The sequence below is a fragment of the Electrona antarctica genome (genome assembly GCF_951216825.1).
Source record: "Electrona antarctica genome assembly, chromosome: 11".
Taxonomy (NCBI): Eukaryota; Metazoa; Chordata; class Actinopteri; order Myctophiformes; family Myctophidae; genus Electrona; species Electrona antarctica.
Genome location: NC_136792.1, coordinates 11,159,477 through 11,179,675, shown reverse-complemented (window position 1 = coordinate 11,179,675; position 20,199 = coordinate 11,159,477).

Genomic DNA, 20,199 nt, shown 5'->3' with positions numbered 1-20,199 from the left:
ACACTACATCAGCATATTTATTTCCTCTTCTTTACTTTACTCTTTGAATCTTGATTCATCTAACTCTACTCAGCATCTTATCTTACTCTGCATATTGTTATTTTACTCTCTGCATCTTAGTTATTTTGCACTCATCTTGTTGCTTATGTTGGACTCTATCTTCTTATTTATTTTCTTCTAGCAACTGTGTGCCATTTTGCAACTACCAGCACATTGACATAATGCTGTGCAAGGTAACCCAGCATCCTGGCACCGTCTTTCTCAAGAGTGAATAAAAGTGTCCACAAATCAGCAACTTTAATCCGTCCATATTTCAGACCAAAAGCTTGTGTGGGAGGAATGTTTTCCATTGAGAGACATTTTTGAGCAAACAGGTCCTTCCTTAGATCATTAACATTTTCAATGTCAGTTGTCTTGCCATACAGAACACATGTGCATATTTCAAGCACTGCAAAACTGTTTGATTCCTGCCTAAGCACTTCAAAAGGATTAACCATCAGTTTTCTTTTGTATCACATGCTTTAGGTGGCCATTTTCAATTTAGTCAATAACTCACTTTAGTCAATAACTCATATTATGGTTTTTGGAGATTCTTGGTGTCTTTTGAGTCAATCGACAACACTCTAGGCGGCCATTTTCAATTTTGTCAATAACTTACTTCCTGTTTCAGATTTCTTTGGGCACCCCTTCTAGGATGTCTTAGGATGACCCAAGGGGCATGTGTACCAAATATTATGGTTTTTGGAGATTCTTGGTGTCTTTTGAGTCAACTGTCAACAGTTTAGGTGCCATTTTGAATTTTGTCAATAACTCACTTCCTGTTTAAGATTATTTTGGGCACCCCTTCTAAGATGTCTTAGGATGACCCAAGGGACATGTGTACGAAATATAATGGTTTTTGGAGATTCTCTTCTTGTCTTTTGAGTCAACTGTCAACAGTTTAGGTGGCCATTTTGAATTTTGTCAATAACTCACTTCCTGTTTAAGACGTTTTTGGGCACCCCTTCTGGGATGTTTTAGGATGACCCAAGGGACATGTGTACGAAATATTATGGTTTTTGGAGATTCTCTTGTTGTCTTTTGAGTCAACTGTCAACAGTTTAGGTGGCCATTTTGAATTTTGTCAATAACTCACTTCCTGTTTAAGATTTTTTTGGGCACCCCTTCTGGGATGTTTTAGGATGACCCAAGGGACATGTGTACGAAATATTATGGTTTTTGGAGATTCTCTTCTTGTCTTTTGAGTCAACTGTCAACAGTTTAGGTGGCCATTTTGAATTTTGTCAATAACTCACTTCCTGTTTAAGATTTTTTTGGGCACCCCTTCTGGGATGTTTTAGGATGACCCAAGGGACATGTGTACGAAATATTATGGTTTTTGGAGATTCTCTTCTTGTCTTTTGAGTCAACTGTCAACAGTTTAGGTGGCCATTTTGAATTTTGTCAATAACTCACTTCCTGTTTAAAAAAATTTTGGGCACCCCTTCTGGGATGTTTTAGGATGACCCAAGGGACATGTGTACGAAATATTATGGTTTTTGGAGATTCTCTTGTTGTCTTTTGAGTCAACTGTCAACAGTTTAGGTGGCCATTTTGAATTTTGTCAATAACTCACTTCCTGTTTAAGATTTTTTTGGGCACCCCTTCTGGGATGTTTTAGGATGACCCAAGGGACATGTGTACGAAATATTATGGTTTTTGGAGATTCTCTTCTTGTCTTTTGAGTCAACTGTCAACAGTTTAGGTGGCCATTTTGAATTTTGTCAATAACTCACTTCCTGTTTAAGATTTTTTTGGGCACCCCTTCTGGGATGTTTTAGGATGACCCAAGGGACATGTGTACGAAATATTATGGTTTTTGGAGATTCTCTTGTTGTCTTTTGAGTCAACTGTCAACAGTTTAGGTGGCCATTTTGAATTTTGTCAATAACTCACTTCCTGTTTAAGATTTTTTTGGGCACCCCTTCTGGGATGTTTTAGGATGACCCAAGGGACATGTGTACCAAATTTCATGCTTTTATCCGCCGCGTAACGTTCCAGACGGTATTACTCCCTACTAGTAGCCTATGTGTCCATACCATAGGTCCATACATGCTGATCGGCCAACAAAATACATTCATCTCCCTCCCAGTGAGTGAAGAGCACTGATGCCTGATTTATTCTTCGTGTTCCGTGCTGAAAATAGCTGATCTACAAGCTCACAACGCGTCGCGGACGCGACGCGTTGTGAGCTTGTAGATCAACTATTTTCAGCACGCGGAGATATGCAGGCTCTGAGAGCATTCAGAAACTTTTGCCTTCACAATAAAAGCATGCAGCTTTCACAAGTTGGCCCATAAAGACAAGGAAAAGGATTAAGAATTTGGTGGCATTTCACATTGCAAAAGATTTTTTCCAAAATGTAGAAATATTATAATAAGGAATTAATTTGGATAATGGTAATGGAGATATTGTACAAATTGTCACTTTATTAATCCAAAAGGTTTGGACTGCATTTCATTTTCAACACAAAACCTTAAACTGACTTTCTGTGTGTGGAATATAAATATTGCCTTTGAGTGACTTTGTGGTGGGTTGAAACCATCTACAGTGTTTTGAAGTAGCTATAACCAGGTAGGTTGCTGTTTTTTACACAGTGACCTTTGTAGGGGGTTTTATGATTCAAACCTTTAATGGTGGAAACCACTACATAAATAAATGGCGCCCGATGTGGGGGCATGATAAGATCATGTATTAATACCACGCTATACAAAGAAAAAAATGGTGCTACCTAATTTGTGGTGGTGCTACCAAATGAAAAGGTAGGTGGCACCAGTGCTACCTGTGAAAAAGTTAGTCTGGAGCCCTGCCTATGTTATTATTATTATTATGTATATTAGTACAACAACAAAATTGCAGGTAGGCCTACCATGACATGCAACATAAACATGAGTGCATATGGCTAGTAGTAGTAGACTAGTATGAAAGTCTGTGAAAGATTCCACGTAAATTGCCTTCATGATTTGAGTCATTTTCAAAAATCCACCTGTTGGTGGCACTGTAAGTCTGTGAAAGATTTCACAGGCTCCAGGTCCCCAGCTAAACAATGAAATAAGCAACTCCATACTATGACATGCAAAAACGAATGTTACTGGATAACATTATGTAAACATGAGTGCATATAATTTCAAGTACTGTACTTATGTAAACATGAATGCATATCATTTCAAGTACTGTACTTGGAATGGAATTTCCAGAACAATGGAGGGGAGTAAGCCATTCATTATCCATGCATAATTTTAATTTGACCAACAACAAACGAACAGGTTCTAACTGGTTCTAAATGTTCTCCTTTGACAAGGGCGGTGTAACAAAAACAAAAAACATTGATCTCATACAGTAGGCTATATGAGAAAACTATACAGTAGTGGGGAAAAAAGTGTTAGGATACATACAGTATGGAACAATATTTCAATTACAATTTAATAGATTATTACTATTCCTCGATCTTACCCCATGTTAGCCATGAAATAATTCACTCGCCACCATTGATTGTCGAACATGTGCAGTACCTATTATATTAATTAAACAACAGACAGTAATGCATTAATTTGGTTCCATTTCCCCTGCAGAACAGGCTGGGGCCTCAGGTGGTTCAGGAGGGTAGGTCAGCGTGAGGTGTGTCCAGAGCTCTGCGTAGGTTCTGCCAGAACAGTCCAGGGTGCTGTCCAGCCTGGGACCAGCTCAGGTAGGTGTGTCTCTTCACCAGCCTCCTCATGTGATAGTAGGGAGACAACTGGTGGGCTGGAATGTCCTCCAGAAACACCAGGATCAATACGTCCTTCTGTTCATCAAACAGACGGTAGCTGCACACAGGAGACCAGAGGACAGTCAAGTATGGACAGTTTTATTTATAATGACCAAGAAGAGCCACAGGGCAGAGTATAATGCTGTATAAACACAGTATACACTTTGTATAATAACACACAGCCTACTTCACTTCATAACACAAGCAATAGTAGTCTAAATGCAAATAAAGGGGTCTAAATGAATCGCAATCAATCACATTAATCATTGGGCTATGACATCAGCAATACTGCCCCCACCTGGCCATCTGGATCTCCCTGGAGCACCATTCACTCTCCAGGTAATGATGGCTGATCACACAGATGATCTTTCTGCTGCCATAGATGGCATCTGTAATGTTCTCTATGATGGGTTTACCTGGAAACAAAACACAAACATTATTCACACCACACTCAACTATTTCACTTCTTGACAGGCAGGCAGGCAGGCAGGCAGACAGACAGACAGGCAGGCAGGCAGGCAGGCAGGCAGAGAGGCAGGCAGACAGGCAGGCAGGCAGGCAGTATTACAGAGTGTAATAATAATGCTACTATAGGCTAGACAACACAGACAGAGAGAGGTCCCTCCCTACCTGCTTTACAACCATTAGTGACACAAAGAGACAGACAGTATTACTTAGAGACAGAGTGGTTTGTACCTGGTGGGAAGTCTCGGTGGTGCAGACAGAGTCTCCAGCCCTGATCTCCCTCCAGCACTGGAAGCATTTCTCTGTAAACCCAGAGCTCATCGTGAACGTTGTAGGAGATGAAGGCATCGTAGCGCTGAGGAGACCCCCTCTTTCTTTCCTTGGCCTCATAAAGGAAGGCCAGGAAGAGGTAGTAGGCATAGAAAAGATGCAAACGCAGGAAGTGGTAGGTGAAGGATATCAGCAGAGTTAGCACAATCACACAAGTGGAGGAAATGTAGCAGATTAAGCTAACGTCCACCCAACAGAAATGGATGTCAAAGTCCAGAAACCTGGTTCCCTTTTTATCCAGAGGAAAGCTACAAGTGTAGCGGTGAGCGTCAACTACCAGTGTTTGGTTGTTGTTTTGCATCCACTGCTGAAAGTCAGCATTAGAACAATCACAAGCTAAAGGGTTGTCATTCATTTTAATAAACCTGAGAGCAGGGAGGAAACTGAACACAGAGACATTGATCACCGTCAAGTCATTCTGGCTCAGGTCCAGCCAGGAGAGTCTAGTCAGATTGGCTTGTGTCAGGAAATCCAGGGACTTCAGATTACTGTTCCTAACGGAAAGTGTCTTCAGCTGAGGTACATAATTAAAGTCTGTTTCTGAAGTTTGTGGTACACCATAGACATTCAAATGTTCCAAATGTTTCATACCTGAGAACATTTCTGCTAGCAAGTTTCTATCATATTGTGAATCGAATTGTAGTACTGTGAATCTCTTTAGGTTCTGCATTAAGGTTATATTATCTGGCCATTGTAACTCCTGGGGAGGTGAAAATGTCATTTTGGAGGATAAAGGGTTGATATGAAAAGTTAGATTAAGTGTTTCAAGCTCATCTAGTCCTGCCAAATATTCATTGTTATGCCATGGAGTCCATTCCATGTCAGTGAATTCTACGCCTAAGTTCTTTAGTGATTTCTGACTCATGAATTCCCCTTTGTTGAGGTGGTCAACATAAATGTTATTTAAATCCAATAATTCTAGTTTGTGTAGACCACTGTTGAATGTGTCGCCATACGTCTCAATGAAATTGCGTTTCAGAGTTAGAACCTTTAACTCATTAAGATGTTGGAAAACACACGGTTTGAGTTCATAGATGTGGTTGTAATCTAGAAGAAGGTGTGTGACTCTGGTTAAATTTAAGAAGTCTGAGCAGCTTAAATCACGAATTTTATTGTAACGTAAGTTTAGGATTTGAAGCATGGAAAGATTTTTAACATCGTCTGGTACTCTGGAAAGGTGGTTCCTGGAAAGGTTTAGGTGACTGAGTTTGTTCATTTGTTTTATTGAATCCTTAGACAGGTCAGTCAGGTCACCTGACAGCTCCAGGTTGGTTAGCTGAGTACAAGGTGACAGTGTTTCACTAAGGTTGGCATTGAATCTACCACGCAGGATGAGTGTCCTCAGTGTGGGTATTTTACAGACAGTATTTAAGAGATCTGTCTATGAACACATGGTAGTCCAGCTGTAGGTATTCCAGTGAATCCAGGCTCTGCAGAGCCTTTCTGGTGGAGTTAAAGGACTTAGCAATGGAAGCAATCAAATACACCATAGTTATATTCCTTAGAAAATACTTGTCTGGTATGTCCCACTCCCATCCATATGGGAAACAACACTGTGACAGGTCGATTGTCTTAAGATACGGAAATACAACTGTTGTGATACTAAACTTTCTTATCGACTTTGAATTGATTCGCAACTCCCTGAGCTCAGAGGACATGTTTAATGGCAGATCTTTTGACTGAAAAGACTTGAACTCCTGAATCGTGATGTTCAGCACCTGTAATCTTGGTAATTGTAAGATGGTGATAATGTCTGTCATTTGATGGGACGTCAATGTCACACTTAGTTCCTGTAAGTTGGTGAGTGACTGGAAGGCAGCAGGGTTGATGGTATGGATATTGTCATGATCCAAGCTCAGTACCAAGAGGTTAGACAGTCCCTGAAACATGTTGTCTGTCAATCTTAGTGGCCCGTTATTGTCCATACGGAGAACTTTAAGTTGCACCAAAGGGACAAAAGCCCCGTCATCTACAGTTAATATGATATTATTACTAAGGTCCAAATCCTTGACATTTGACAGATAGTAAAAATCTGTCCTGTGTATCTCTTCGATTTGATTCCACTGTAGGGTCAATGATATTACGTCTGTGGGAATGTCATCTGGTACGCTATCAAGTTCACAATTATCACAATCCACTGAAACACCAGAAGTGACGTTGTCAGAGTAAAGAATAGTGCAGTTTTTCAAGAAGTAAGCCAGTGTGGGACTAAGATGAAGCGAGAACAACAGAAATAAGAAGGAGAAACAATGGCAGCTTCCTGTCTGTAGCATCATGGCTGTCTTCAGGGTCAACTGTCAGGTACTGTTGGTGGAGTAACTCTGCTGTGGACACTGGTTGGTGACAACACTGTTCAGAACTGATGAACTAAAGAGGATACAACAGTAAAACAGTTACAATACACAATACATGCACCCTTTGATTTGTTCTAGATTCTCAGTACATTCCATGTCTCATGTTCCCTTTAAAGCTATTATTGGGCTCCATTTTCGTCACCGCTAAACCCCTTATCCCTAAACTTCTTTGCCTTTTTTTACTATTTTGAAAAACATTTTTGAATAGTTCAACTAGCCAATCTACATTGACACGTTGTGAGCTTGTAGACTGGCCATTTTAACTATTCAAAAATGTTTTGCAAAATAGTAAAAAAAAAAAAAAAAAAAAAAGGCAAAGAAGTTTAGGGATAAGGGGTTTAGCGGCGACGAAAATGGAGCCCATAGCATCATGTGTGGACAGACGTCCAATGTCCTTGTCATTTGGGACTCACAATAACTGAAAAAGACTTACAAAAAAAAGAAAAGTTCAAAGGTCAACTTTCAAATGAAGCTGTCTGTCTGTCTGTCTGTCGAGGGAGGTGGGAGACAACAAGAACTGTGTAAAGACTCCTGAACATGCTGATGAAAGCTGCAATATCAGCACAATAAACAGGCAAGTTCATAACATGTCACATGTTATGCTCTTGTATTCAATACATGTACAGGATGAATCAAGTTTTTTTTTTTTTTTTTTTTACAACTTTCGTTATATTTCACTGTATCGTTAAAAGCCCCCCTCGATCTTCAGTTGAACTTTGCACCTTTTTTCCCCCTTACTCTCTATAGCAACTGCTACTGGAATATATTAACACGTATTTTAGCCAGAAATAAATAGTAAATAAAAATAAAATAAAAGTAAATAGAAAATACATTACCACAGAGGTAATTTTGATATGAATGTGATATTTTGAATGGCTTGTACTAGGGTAATTAGTTGTTTGTAATGACGTTTTTTATTACGTTGTGGTTTTAAATTGTTGTATATTGTTGATAAGACATTTTTTCTTTTTTTTTAATGATTTTTTTTGTGGCTTTCGCCTTTATTTTATATTTTTATGGAGGGACAGACAGTAGGCTGACAGGAAATGGGGAGAGGGAAGACATGCAGTAAAGGCCGTCGGGATTGGGAGTCGAACCCATTAGCGTACATTATCCCTATTATATAAGAATATAACACAGACAAGTCACAATGAACAGTACTTTCCAGGATGAAGGAATTATAATATTGGATCCTACCTTTCTGAACGTCAGTGACAACAACCATTCTTCCAGTGTTTTACTCAGCCAGGAATGAAGTCCATTTGACCACAGCTCAACTGGCACCTCAGAGATAACATGAGTTGACAAATTGTGAAAGAGGAAGCACCCTGAAAATGCAGAAATGCTTAAAAAAAACAAATCAAGAAATACTTCCCTTTAGTGGAACAGGAACTATAGGACAGAAACTACACACCAGTGTAAAGAGGTCAAGGTCAGACTCCACCTTAGCTCGTAGTGCGAATGCTATCAATGCATTGAAAGGGACAAAATCACGTTTAACCACAGCATTGAATGCTAGTCGTCTACTGACCTACCAAGATCTCAGTAGCTGCATTCTGTGCGTTGATCACAGCTACTGATCACAGCTACTTGACAGCGACGACCAGGGTTGGATTAACCCCACAAGGGCCCCTGGGCCGGTACATTTTTTGGGGCCCCCCTAGCGCGCGTGTGCGCAGAATTTTCGAGTTTTTGTGTTTTTATCATTTTTTTTATCTAAATTTAACAAAATCAATGGCCAATGAAGGTCCCCAGGAGCTTTTTTCAGGGCCTCAAACCCATTACAGGGCTTTACATTTTCCGAGAAAATTTGGCCCTGGCGACGACGTGCGTTTGTCAACTGACTTACATGGCCATTTATATATATATATGTCATTATGACATGACATTCCATATGTTGATCCTTCCTCTTCGATGTCTCCCTTTTGACTGATACCTGTCCATTTAATTAAACTCTAGACGGGCCTGCCCCAAAGCTATTCGTGCAGCCGCGCCTGGCAGCCGGCGAGGTCACTTCTCACCCTCAGGTGTCTTACTGGTATCAAAACCTGTACACTCAAGACACGCTCCATATATGGCCCTTTAGGGCGAGGTCACTTCTCATCCTCAGTCGTCTTACTGTACATGTTTTCCCTTTTGTACCTATCCGTGTAGCCTATATGATGATTTTTGCATAGAAGTGTATATTTGTTTTTTGTTTGTCTTTAAATGTTTTGATGAATTGAAAATGAACCATTAACCGTAAACAAGTCTTAGTGCTTTTTCTGGTTTTATCCTCTTAGCAGATTTTGTATTGACCTGTACTTTCCTTGAACTGTACCCAATCTGCAAACTGTTAATTAAACAATTTCCAATCAATCAATCAATCAATCAATCAATCAATCAATCAATCAAAAATAACCTTGAGTCACCTGTTTGGAGCTGCTGGTCAGTGAGTTTGGACAGAGTCATCATTGAGAGACAGAGGAGTTCATCACTGGTACGGCCCTTTCTGAAACCAGTCCCTTGACTTGAAGTGCTCTCGGGAGGTTCCCTCGTCAGAAAGTGCCCCTCCAGCTGAATCAAGTTCCCTTGATTAGGGTGCTGGGTATAAAAAAAACTGTTTGGAAAGACACTCGCCCTCCTTGTGCAGAAACAGGAAACAGACACCATTCGTTGCCATGGTTACCATCATGCAATTGTGTTACCTGTTATTTTGTTTGTACAGTTATATTGCATTGCATCGTGTATGTTTGTGTGACATGTGGATTTCATTAATATGGAAAAAGGAAATACAGCATGACTGTCAAAAATGACATGTCATATACATACATGGTGTTTATAAATCATTGTGTTAAAAGTTGTTTTGTTTGTGTGGTTTCATAACTTTCATTTATAGTTTTTTTCACGGTGGGGTAAATAAAGAGCCCTTGTGAACATCAGTTGGAGTGTTGTCTATTTTGCATCAGATGAAGATTGTTTAGGAGGAGTTTATTTATCATTTATTTGTGGTGGTACTTACATTTGTAGGTCGCGGTTTCCATGCGGACAGAGAACAGGGCTGCACAAGGCAATCGAGTCTAGATCGGCACAGACTCGCTCTTGATGGCTTTATAAGCCACTTCCACTCAAGGCTGCTTGGTTTCGGACGACACTTAATATGGCGCAGCCTCACGTGAACGCGCATATCGAGGGCAAGTGTGTAGAGCGAGTGGCGAGGAGCTGGTTTCAGAAAGGGGGTTAGGCCCAATCCCAATCCACTCCCTTGCTGTCATAACCCGGCCCGTTGGGCCATGACAAATGGAGGAGGACGCAGTAACAGTGTTCAAATAACAATACTTTATTCACAAAAAGGTAACTAATACTATAAAAGGTCAAATAATGCTTACAGAATGTATGAGATGTGGAAGTCAGTGAGATCAGTGGTGTCAGTGTGGATGTGTGGATAGTATGGTGAATGGGTGTTGTAGTGTGCAAATCAAACAGGTAAGGGAAAGAAACAGAAGGGTGCTGTCATCTGGAGAGGGGAACGATAATGGCTGGCAAGCCCTCTTTTATAGGAGGTTCCAGGAGCACTGGACAGGTGCTCCTAATACACCTAATGAGTCTGTAAGTGGGCCGACGCCCACATGATCTGTGAGAGAAACACACACACAGGGCAGTACCATATACACAGCATAGGCCCTGTAGGCCAGGCCAAGGGGCCGTGACACCCTCCCCCTTCAAAATGAGGGACCATAAGGGACCGAGTTGGTCTAAACCTTAACTTAACAACAAATTTAATCAAATAAATCAAGAAGAACATATAATGAAAATTTTAAAGTGAATTTAAATCCAACTTGCCGCCAAACTACTTTCGTTCCAACCAATCCTGTCCACAACCAGCACACCCGCTTCCCCCCCTCAGCAACCAAGATTTACCATGGATTCCTGGAGCATCTAAGAGGAGTGGAGCAGGAGGCAGGAGCAGACAGAAAAAGGAGGAGCAGAAGATGGGACAAGAGAAACACAAGTTATATTTTTGCCTCCAGTTTAAGGCACTCTGGAAAGGGCATCTGCCACAACATTTTCTACCCCCTTAATGTATCTGATTTCCAGCCAATAAGACTGCAACATTAGGGACCAGCGAATTAATCTCTGATTGGGACATTGCAATGAATTTAGAAAAGTTAGTGGGTTATGGTCAGTGTAGACCACCACAGGCGCAGCCCCAGACACTACATAGACATCAAAATGTTTCAATGCCCATATTAAAGCCAGAGCCTCCTTTTCTATAGTGGAATAATTCAACTGGTAGGAGTTAAACTTTCTTGAGAAAAAGCTCACGGGTTTGTCGAATCCCAAGTCGTCTGTCTGTAATAAAACCCCACCAGTACCCACGTGACTAGCATCCACCTGTAGAGTGAATGGACGGTCAAAACGAGGTGCTGCAAGGACAGGAGCAGAACATAACAGACCCTTGATAGATTCAAATGCTTTTTTACATTCGTCAGACCAAATGTATTCAACACTAGACTTTAACAGATTAGTGAGGGGAGCCACAACAGTAGAGAAATTACGACAGAAACATCTGTAATACCCTACTAGACCAAGGAACCGCAGCAACTCTTTTTTTGTGGATGGAGCTGGGTACTGTGCAACTGCACTCACTTTTGCCACAACTGGGCGAACCTGACCCTGTCCAACCACTCGACCAAGGTAGGTCACTGTGGCCTTGGCAAATTCACACTTTGCCAGGTTCACAGTGAGACCAGCCTCGGCCAGGCGCCTGAATAGAGCGTGAATGCGTTCCACATGTTGAGACCATGAGTCCGAAAACACAACGACGTCATCTAGGTAGACCGTACAACCCTCAAGATCTCCCAGCACACATGTCATGAGTCGCTGAAATGTCGCAGGTGCGTTCCGCAACCCAAATGGCATTACTTTGTAGGAAAACAGACCTTTTGGAGTTATAAAGGCAGAAATTTCCTGCGCCCGCTTGGACAAAGGCACTTGCCAATATCCTTTAAGTAGATCAAATTTGCTTACAAACTTGGCATGTCCAATTTCATCTACACAATCTTCCATACGAGGAAGAGGAAATGAGTCTGGTTTAGTGACAGCATTTACTTTTCGAAAATCTGTGCAAAACCTGAAAGTGTTATCAGATTTCGGAACAAGGAGACAAGGCGACGCCCAGCTCGATGCAGACGGCTCAGCTATACAGTTTTCCAGCATGTATTTGATCTCGGCATCTAGATGCTTCCGTTTCTCAACATTTACTCTGTAAAATCTCTGCCGGATAGGGAGAGCACCTTCGACCTCAATGTCATGCTCAATCAGATGAGTTTGACCAGGGGTATCATTGAACAGGCATGGGAAAGCCCGGATAACCTCAGTCAAATCTGCTCTCTCTTTCCCAGGCAAATGATGTAACAAAGCATCCAGATTACCGAGTGTCTCAGAGTTTCTCAACCGACCTTGTAACAAGGCTGGGTCAACAGCAGGCAAACCGTCTTCTTCCTCCTCCTCAACCGAATGAGGAGAAGTGATCACCGACACTCTACTTGCTAAACACGCAGCATGAACGTCATCCACCTTAGACTGTACATCAGGCGAAGTGGACGCACGATCATGATACGGCTTTAACAAGTTAACATGACACAGTTGAGTGGATTTCCTCCGCAGAGGAGTGGAAATCGTATAGTTCAAGTCAGAAATTTTCTTGACTACAGTATAAGGACCTGAAAATTTGGCTTGGAATGGCGAGCCTATGATTGGCAACAATGCCAAAACACGATCGCCAGGGCTGAAAACCCTCAGCTCTGTGCGCCTGTCATAAAGTTTCTTCATCTTGCTTTGGGCACACTCCAACTTTTCTCTAGCTAGCTCTGCAGCTGCATAAAGTCGACGCCGGAAACCATTGACATAGTCTAGCAGGTTGCGAGGAGCTTCAACACCTTTCCACTGGTCACTCAAAATGGCTAAAGGCCCCCGTACAGTGTGGCCAAAAACCAAGTCATTTGGGCTAAACCCAGTGCTCTCCTGTGTAACCTCCCTGGCTGCAAGCATCAACCAAGGCAAACCTTCCTCCCAATCCCCCTCCATTTGTGTGCAATAGGCACGCAGCAATGACTTCAATGTCTGATGGAACCGCTCCAATGCACCTTGGCTCTGCGCATGATAAGCAGAGGCCAGATTGTGTTTGACATTAAGCTGCTTCAATACCTGTGAGAAGAGATGAGAGGTGAAATTGCTCCCCCTGTCACTCTGGATGACCTTGGGAATGCCGAAAATAGAAATGAACTGTGACAAGGCCCTCACAACTGACCTAGCCGTAATGGTGCGTAATGGATAGGCTGCAGGGTAACGAGTACTTTGACACATTGCAGTGAGAAGATATACTGCACCAGATTTAGAGCGAGGAAGTGGGCCCACACAGTCAATGATCAAATGCTCAAAGGGTTTACTGATAGCTGGAATTGGCAACAGAGGAGCAGGTTTGAGGATCTGATTTGGTTTACTTGTTAACTGGCATGTGTGGCAAGTCTTGACATGCGCCGCCACATCTCGCTTCAAACGCGGCCAGTAAAAATGCCTCAGCACCCGATCATAAGTTTTCCGGACACCAAGATGCCCTGACCCCTCATGTGCCAATTTCAAAACAGAGTCACGAAAGTTAGCTGGCAGCACAATTTGGAGAATGGGATCACCCACGAAACCCTCACCATGTGGGACCCACTTCCTTACCAGCAACCCATCCTGAAGGAAGTAGCCACGGGCACTGCTCTCTATCTCCGCATCAGTAACCACCTGATCCAGCAGACATTTGAGTGAGAGATCAGCCTGCTGCTCCACCCTCAGGTCATCCTGTGAGACTGACAAAGGAAAGTCAGCTAAGGAAAACATTGGTCCTGAAACTACATTTTTGTTCTTTCCTAAGGTACTTGCATTTTCATCAGACTGTGCACGCGCCATAGCGCGTGTCACTGCACAAGCTGTGAACACTTCAGGAAACTCAGTTTCATCTTCATCAGGTTGAATTCTTACCAATGGCACTGAATCCACTATTAAAGGTGGTGGTACATCCGCCCACACACGTGCCCCAGCCAAACCATTACCCAGGATGACATTTACCCCTGCCACAGGTAAAGCGGGACGCACTGCCACGCCTGTCAGACCCTGGAAGAAATCGGAATATAGCATGACGTTGTGAACAGGCACATGGAGGACAGTTAAACCCATCCCCAAAACAGGAATAGAGGACTCTGTAGCACTTTCTGCATTAAATGGCAACACTGATGCTGGCCATTGACGAACCTCGGCTACTCGCTCAAACATGGAAAAGAAAGTCTCTGGGTCCTTTTCATTAAATTTGGGCACAAGGCGCAAATTGCTGAAAATGTCAAAATCATGGGCTTGAGAACCCAAGGCCGTTGGCCTACCACCGGACACCCCAACATGGTCAGCTGACAGTTTGCCTTCTTTTATTAACTCAAGTTTGCTTTTTTCCACCTCAATCCTAGACTGCTCTACCCGCAGCCTTTCAACCTGGATCTCTGACTCTGACTTCAGCCTCTGCTGCTCTGTCCGCAGCGTAAGCTGCTCTGTCTGCAGAATAATCAACTCTTTCTGTTGCTCAAATGTGAGAAGCTGACTAGTGGGTAGTTTAGGCTCACTAACCACTACCTCAGGGGACTCTTCTAGGATCCCCAGGTCTATCAGATTGGCAATCAAAATTGATTTTATTTTAGTCTCCCTTATCCTTCTGTCATGAATCTCAATTTTGTAATAATCCGCCACTCTAAGCAGCTGGTCCTTACCCAAACTACTTAGAGTTGCATCACATGGAGTCTCAAAAAAAACTTCAGCAGTAGCCATTTTTCAAGGCAAAAAACTAGACGTGACAGTTTTTTTTTTTTTTTTTACACCACTCTACAAAGTAGCTTTTTTTTTTTTTTTTTTTTAATGAATTAATTTGTTTTTTAAATAGAAAACAAAATTCCCAATCGGAACAAACGTTCCCTCCCTGCCAATTTAGGACAGGTGAAACAGGTGCGCCTACAGGAGCGGTGTTCCCCCTACCTAAACTGCCTAACCAAAAACCAAACTACCATAACTTGCCCTAGTCTTCAGTGGGCCTCCCGAGTTCCCCTGCCAACACTGGGCATCTCAGGGGTACCACCCTATCCCAGCTTGTGTGGGACAGCAATCTATCAAACCCAAAAAAACACAAAGAAATCAAACAAACGAATCCCATATGGGGGAACGCCGCTGACCTATGTGGGTGGGGAACACCTCCCCTCAGATTGTCTAGACACACCTGCCCCACTTGCCCTAATTACCACAATAAGTGGCAACTAAATGACAGCACAAAACAAAATTTAAATAATTGTATTTAACAAAACAGATAAATCAATTACTCAAAAATGTTAACAAAACAAAATGTTAATTAAACAAATTGACCCTCAAATTAATCAAAACAAGTTGTCATTCAAAACAACTTGTTAACCAAACATTTCTAAACAAATTGTAATTTAAACAAGGTGTTACCCAATTAGCTAATTAGTCACTCAAACAAATTGTTATTCAAACACCACCATGCACCTCCTCAAAAATGCTGTGACTTAAATTGCCAAAGTAGGCTTCAAACAACAGGAAATTTTCTTTTACCTGTTCGTAGAGTCACAGCCAACCCGAGTTGCTTTAAGTGGCCGCGAGCCCCCAATTTGTCATAACCCGGCCCGTTGGGCCATGACAAATGGAGGAGGACGCAGTAACAGTGTTCAAATAACAATACTTTATTCACAAAAAGGTAACTAATACTATAAAAGGTCAAATAATGCTTACAGAATGTATGAGATGTGGAAGTCAGTGAGATCAGTGGTGTCAGTGTGGATGTGTGGATAGTATGGTGAATGGGTGTTGTAGTGTGCAAATCAAACAGGTAAGGGAAAGAAACAGAAGGGTGCTGTCATCTGGAGAGGGGAACGATAATGGCTGGCAAGCCCTCTTTTATAGGAGGTTCCAGGAGCACTGGACAGGTGCTCCTAATACACCTAATGAGTCTGTAAGTGGGCCGACGCCCACATGATCTGTGAGAGAAACACACACACAGGGCAGTACCATATACACAGCATAGGCCCTGTAGGCCAGGCCAAGGGGCCGTGACACTTGCTGACTCAATGAGCCCTCACTGACTTAGCTGCGCGTTCATGTGAAGTATGCGAGGGCTTGAGGGATGTCCCATTTGAAATCGGTAAGTCAGTGAGGGCTCAGCCCCGCCCCTTTATGTGCCCTTTGCCAAAGTCAGCATCGATGCTGACTTTGGCAAAGAAATTACCCACAGTTCATAGCGTTACCAGGGGAATGAGGGGGATCCTCCGAACGTCAATCATTTAAGTATGCAAATGAGTTATGTATCGCGGTTAGAATGTCAACAAACACAATAGTGCTTTCTCACTGTTCTCAAAGGGAGACGGAATGGAAGGATAGGCTATATATTTAATAATAACAATAATAATAAGGGAAACATGATGAGAAATGACTAATGAGCAAAGTAAAATAATATGGAAATGCAATTTATAAGTGTATTTATGAAACTAATAATAAAACAATCATCTTAAATACTAAAATAGACATGACAGACATGTATAAATAGGCCACGCATGTAGGCACTGGCTGTGAATAAGGACAGTTTGTATAAAGTGATGCAAAGTGTCATGAATGGCGGACTCATCTTCAAAGTGCTGTCCCATTCCTTTCACAACAATTTGGAGCCCTTGCAGCATCTCACCCTCAAGCACTTACTGCTGACGTCACTAAAGTCAATGAGGGTTCAGGGCGAATACGAGACGGCTCGCCCCTTTTCCAACTCGCCCAAAGCGGCGAAGATCGGTCGCCTCAACGGGAAGAGCGGTCGCCCCAACGGGAAGAGCGGTCGCCCCAACGCACGGAGAATTCGCCCCGAAAAGTCCGGAGAATTCGCCCCCAAAAGTCCGGAGAAGTCGTCCCAACAAAGAGAGAGAGAGATTTTTACATGTAGCTGTTATGTCTCACTGACAGCTGTTTGATTGTGCTGCGCTCTTGCATATTCCTGTGTTGTTTGTGATGATTGGGGGGATTATCTACTTTTAAACAGAGAGAGAGAGGGGGGTTTATGGTGAGAGTGGAGGGGGCCCAAGGAGGGTCATCAGCCTCTTTTGTTTGAGTGTGCTGGGTCGTAAACAACTTGTTGTTTCACCTTAATACTGTGAGTAGGCTATTACAAATACATTGAAATACATTGAAATGTATTGTAGGCTATTATCTGTATATTATGCTATAAGTCTAAAAGGGGCCAGCTATGGGATATAGTAAATCTAAAAAATACATGTCAACTTAAGTGTTTTAACCCATTTAGGACTGAGACCAGATTCTTCCAGATTCCTCCAGATTCTTACGCTCTCAATAGTTACATTAATTGATTGAACTTGTAATAACTTGTTGTTTGTAAATGCTATGGGCTATAGTAAATCCTTGAAATACATTGAAATAACCTGATATTTATGCTGCATTGATTTATATTTGTATTGATTTATATTGATATTTATAAATAAACATCTGGGTTACTTAATTTACAATTTGTCATACACATGTCTACATTAACTATAACTATGTAGCTATGTAGTCATGTAGTCTAAGGTTTTAAATCCCTGTAATCTATAGGACTCTATGGACCTGTATTGAGGTTGGAGTATTTGCATTCTGTAGGCTACATTCCAGGCCATCATTGATTCATTGACTTAATTCATGGGATTCTGTTCTACAGAATGGCCCATCATCAAAGGTGTCTGGCAGGCAATTTTAGGTAAGTGGGAAGCAACAAGAACTTGACACACACACAGCATACAATAACATAAGGGCAGAGATAAATCAAAGTTGTATTGTATTGTATGTAGTTCATGTACTTCCATGAAGTACAAAATAATACAATTTTATGTAAGTGGGAAGCAACAAGAACTGTAGTGCCACCTGCTGAAAATAACTTGACACACACACAGCATACAATAACATAAGGGCAGAGATAAATCAAAGTTGTATTGTATGTAGTTCATGTACTTCCATGAAGTACAACATAATACAATTTTATGTAAGTCGGAAGCAACAAGAACTTTAGTGCCACCTGTCTGAAAGATTCCACGTAAATTGCACTCTGCCTTCATGATTTGAGTCATTTTCAAAAATCCACCTGTTGGTGGCACTGTAAGTCTGTGAAAGATTTCACAGGCTCCAGGTCCCCAGCTAAATCTTTAACTCTAACGTTTTTTAAACAATGAAATAAGCAACTCCATACCATGACATGCAAAAACGAATGTTACTGGATAACATTATGTAAACATGAGTACATATGGCTGTGGCCCAAGTTTAACATAATGGTAGTACAACAACAACAACAACAACTAATTTCAGTAATGGAGGAATGGAACACCTTTCCAGAATGGAATGTCAAGTACTGTACTTGGAATGGAATTTCCAGAACAATGGAGGGGAGTAAAGCCATTCATTATCCATGCATAATTTCCATTTGACCAACAACAAACTGGTTCTAAATGTTCTCCTTTGACAAACAATGTTCTAATATGAGAAATAAGGTAAAATAAACATGAAATAAACACGGGGCGAGATATCCGTGCGTTGGGGCGAGATATCCACGCTGTGGGGCGAGCTGTCCACACTATGGGGGCGGGCTCTCCACGGCTCGGAGCGAGCCGTCATCACTTTTCGAAATTCTGTGGCGAGCCGTCTTCACTTTTCGAAATTCTGTGGCGAGCCGTCTTCACTTTTCGCGAGGGCGAGTTGGAAAAGGGGCGAGTCGTCTCGGTACCCCACAGTGTACTGACGTGATTTCCTGCAAGACGCCATTATCTGATGGATCTTGCAAAGAGACCACACGTTTCTGTTGTTCATTCTTGTGTCCTGTATTCCAGGTTAGTTATGACCTCAAAACCCCTGTATTTGCAACACAAATAATTCCGTGAGGAAGAGAATTCACAAAGATGATGACGTTTGGTGTTGATTTAATGACTTTGTGAAGTAATGCAATGTGGGTTCCTGCACAGTTTATTGTATTATTATTTTTGAAACAGCTGTGTAAGTTCTGTCAACAGAAAAGAGTCAGAATGTGTGTATAATTATCTCATTTTTGTATTTGAATGTAAGACTGTGAATATGTGTTTAGTATGGCCCAGTTCAGTGTTAGTTGAATGAGCTCTAGGCCTAGTACTGTCTACTTTCTGCTAGCACTTTAGCAGTGCAGCTAGCCACACATGTGCCTTGCCAAAACAATGCAGTGACTGCAATGATATTTATACTGCAATGGTATTATTGTTGAGTATATAGTATTATACTGTAAAGTAAAAAGAGATATGAAGAGAAGATATGGGTTATGCTGTAGAAGAACAATGGTGTTATGGAATGTGAATTTATTGCAATGACAACATGAATGTTAAATTGTATGATTATTGTTGAAAAGACAAAATATGAACATTGAATGTACAATAGAAAAATAGAAAAGAAAGAAAGACAGAAAACAGTTTGTGAGTAAATAAATTATCTGATGGATCTTGCAAAGAGACGACACGTTTCTGTTGTTCATTCTTGTGTCCTGTATTCCAGGGTAATCATATAAACTGCACCTCGGGTACCCAAACCTGGGACCTGTAACAACAGCACTCCATGTTTACGCACATACAGACAGACAGAATATTCTGTAGTGTGTTCTGTAGTGTTTTTATGTGTTTCCTTAAGCAATTAGCGATTAATGTACTACTCGTCCTCATCATTCGACCATGTCTATCCACGGTAACGGGACATCTTTGCGCTTGTAAAATATGCCTTCTCCATCTCCAACTGTGTTTTCTCATCATTCAAATACAAGAGTTAATGTTGGCCTGTGGAGGGCAGCAGCATTAAGGGCCTTGCGAACGGGGAGCGATAAAATGCGCCTATAGTTCATTTTCAATGAGACCTGCATTTTTGCACGGAGCAGTCGTGGTGCACGACAACGCAAGCGTATTTACGTGAGCGCGGTCCCGTGAATTTGTTGCGCCTGTGCTCGTTACGTGCACACGCCCGTGACTCACCAGACCTGGATTCTGTTTAGCTTTTTTTTTTACGCTTGCGTTCCTCGCTCCCTGTTTGCAAGGCCCTTTACGCTTCAGTGTACAAGGTGCTGCCACACTTACTAAAGAGCCGCGGACGTTCTCGGCTGTCCGCAGCTGTCCCTGGAAGGAAAGATACATGCCCAATTGAGACCAAGGA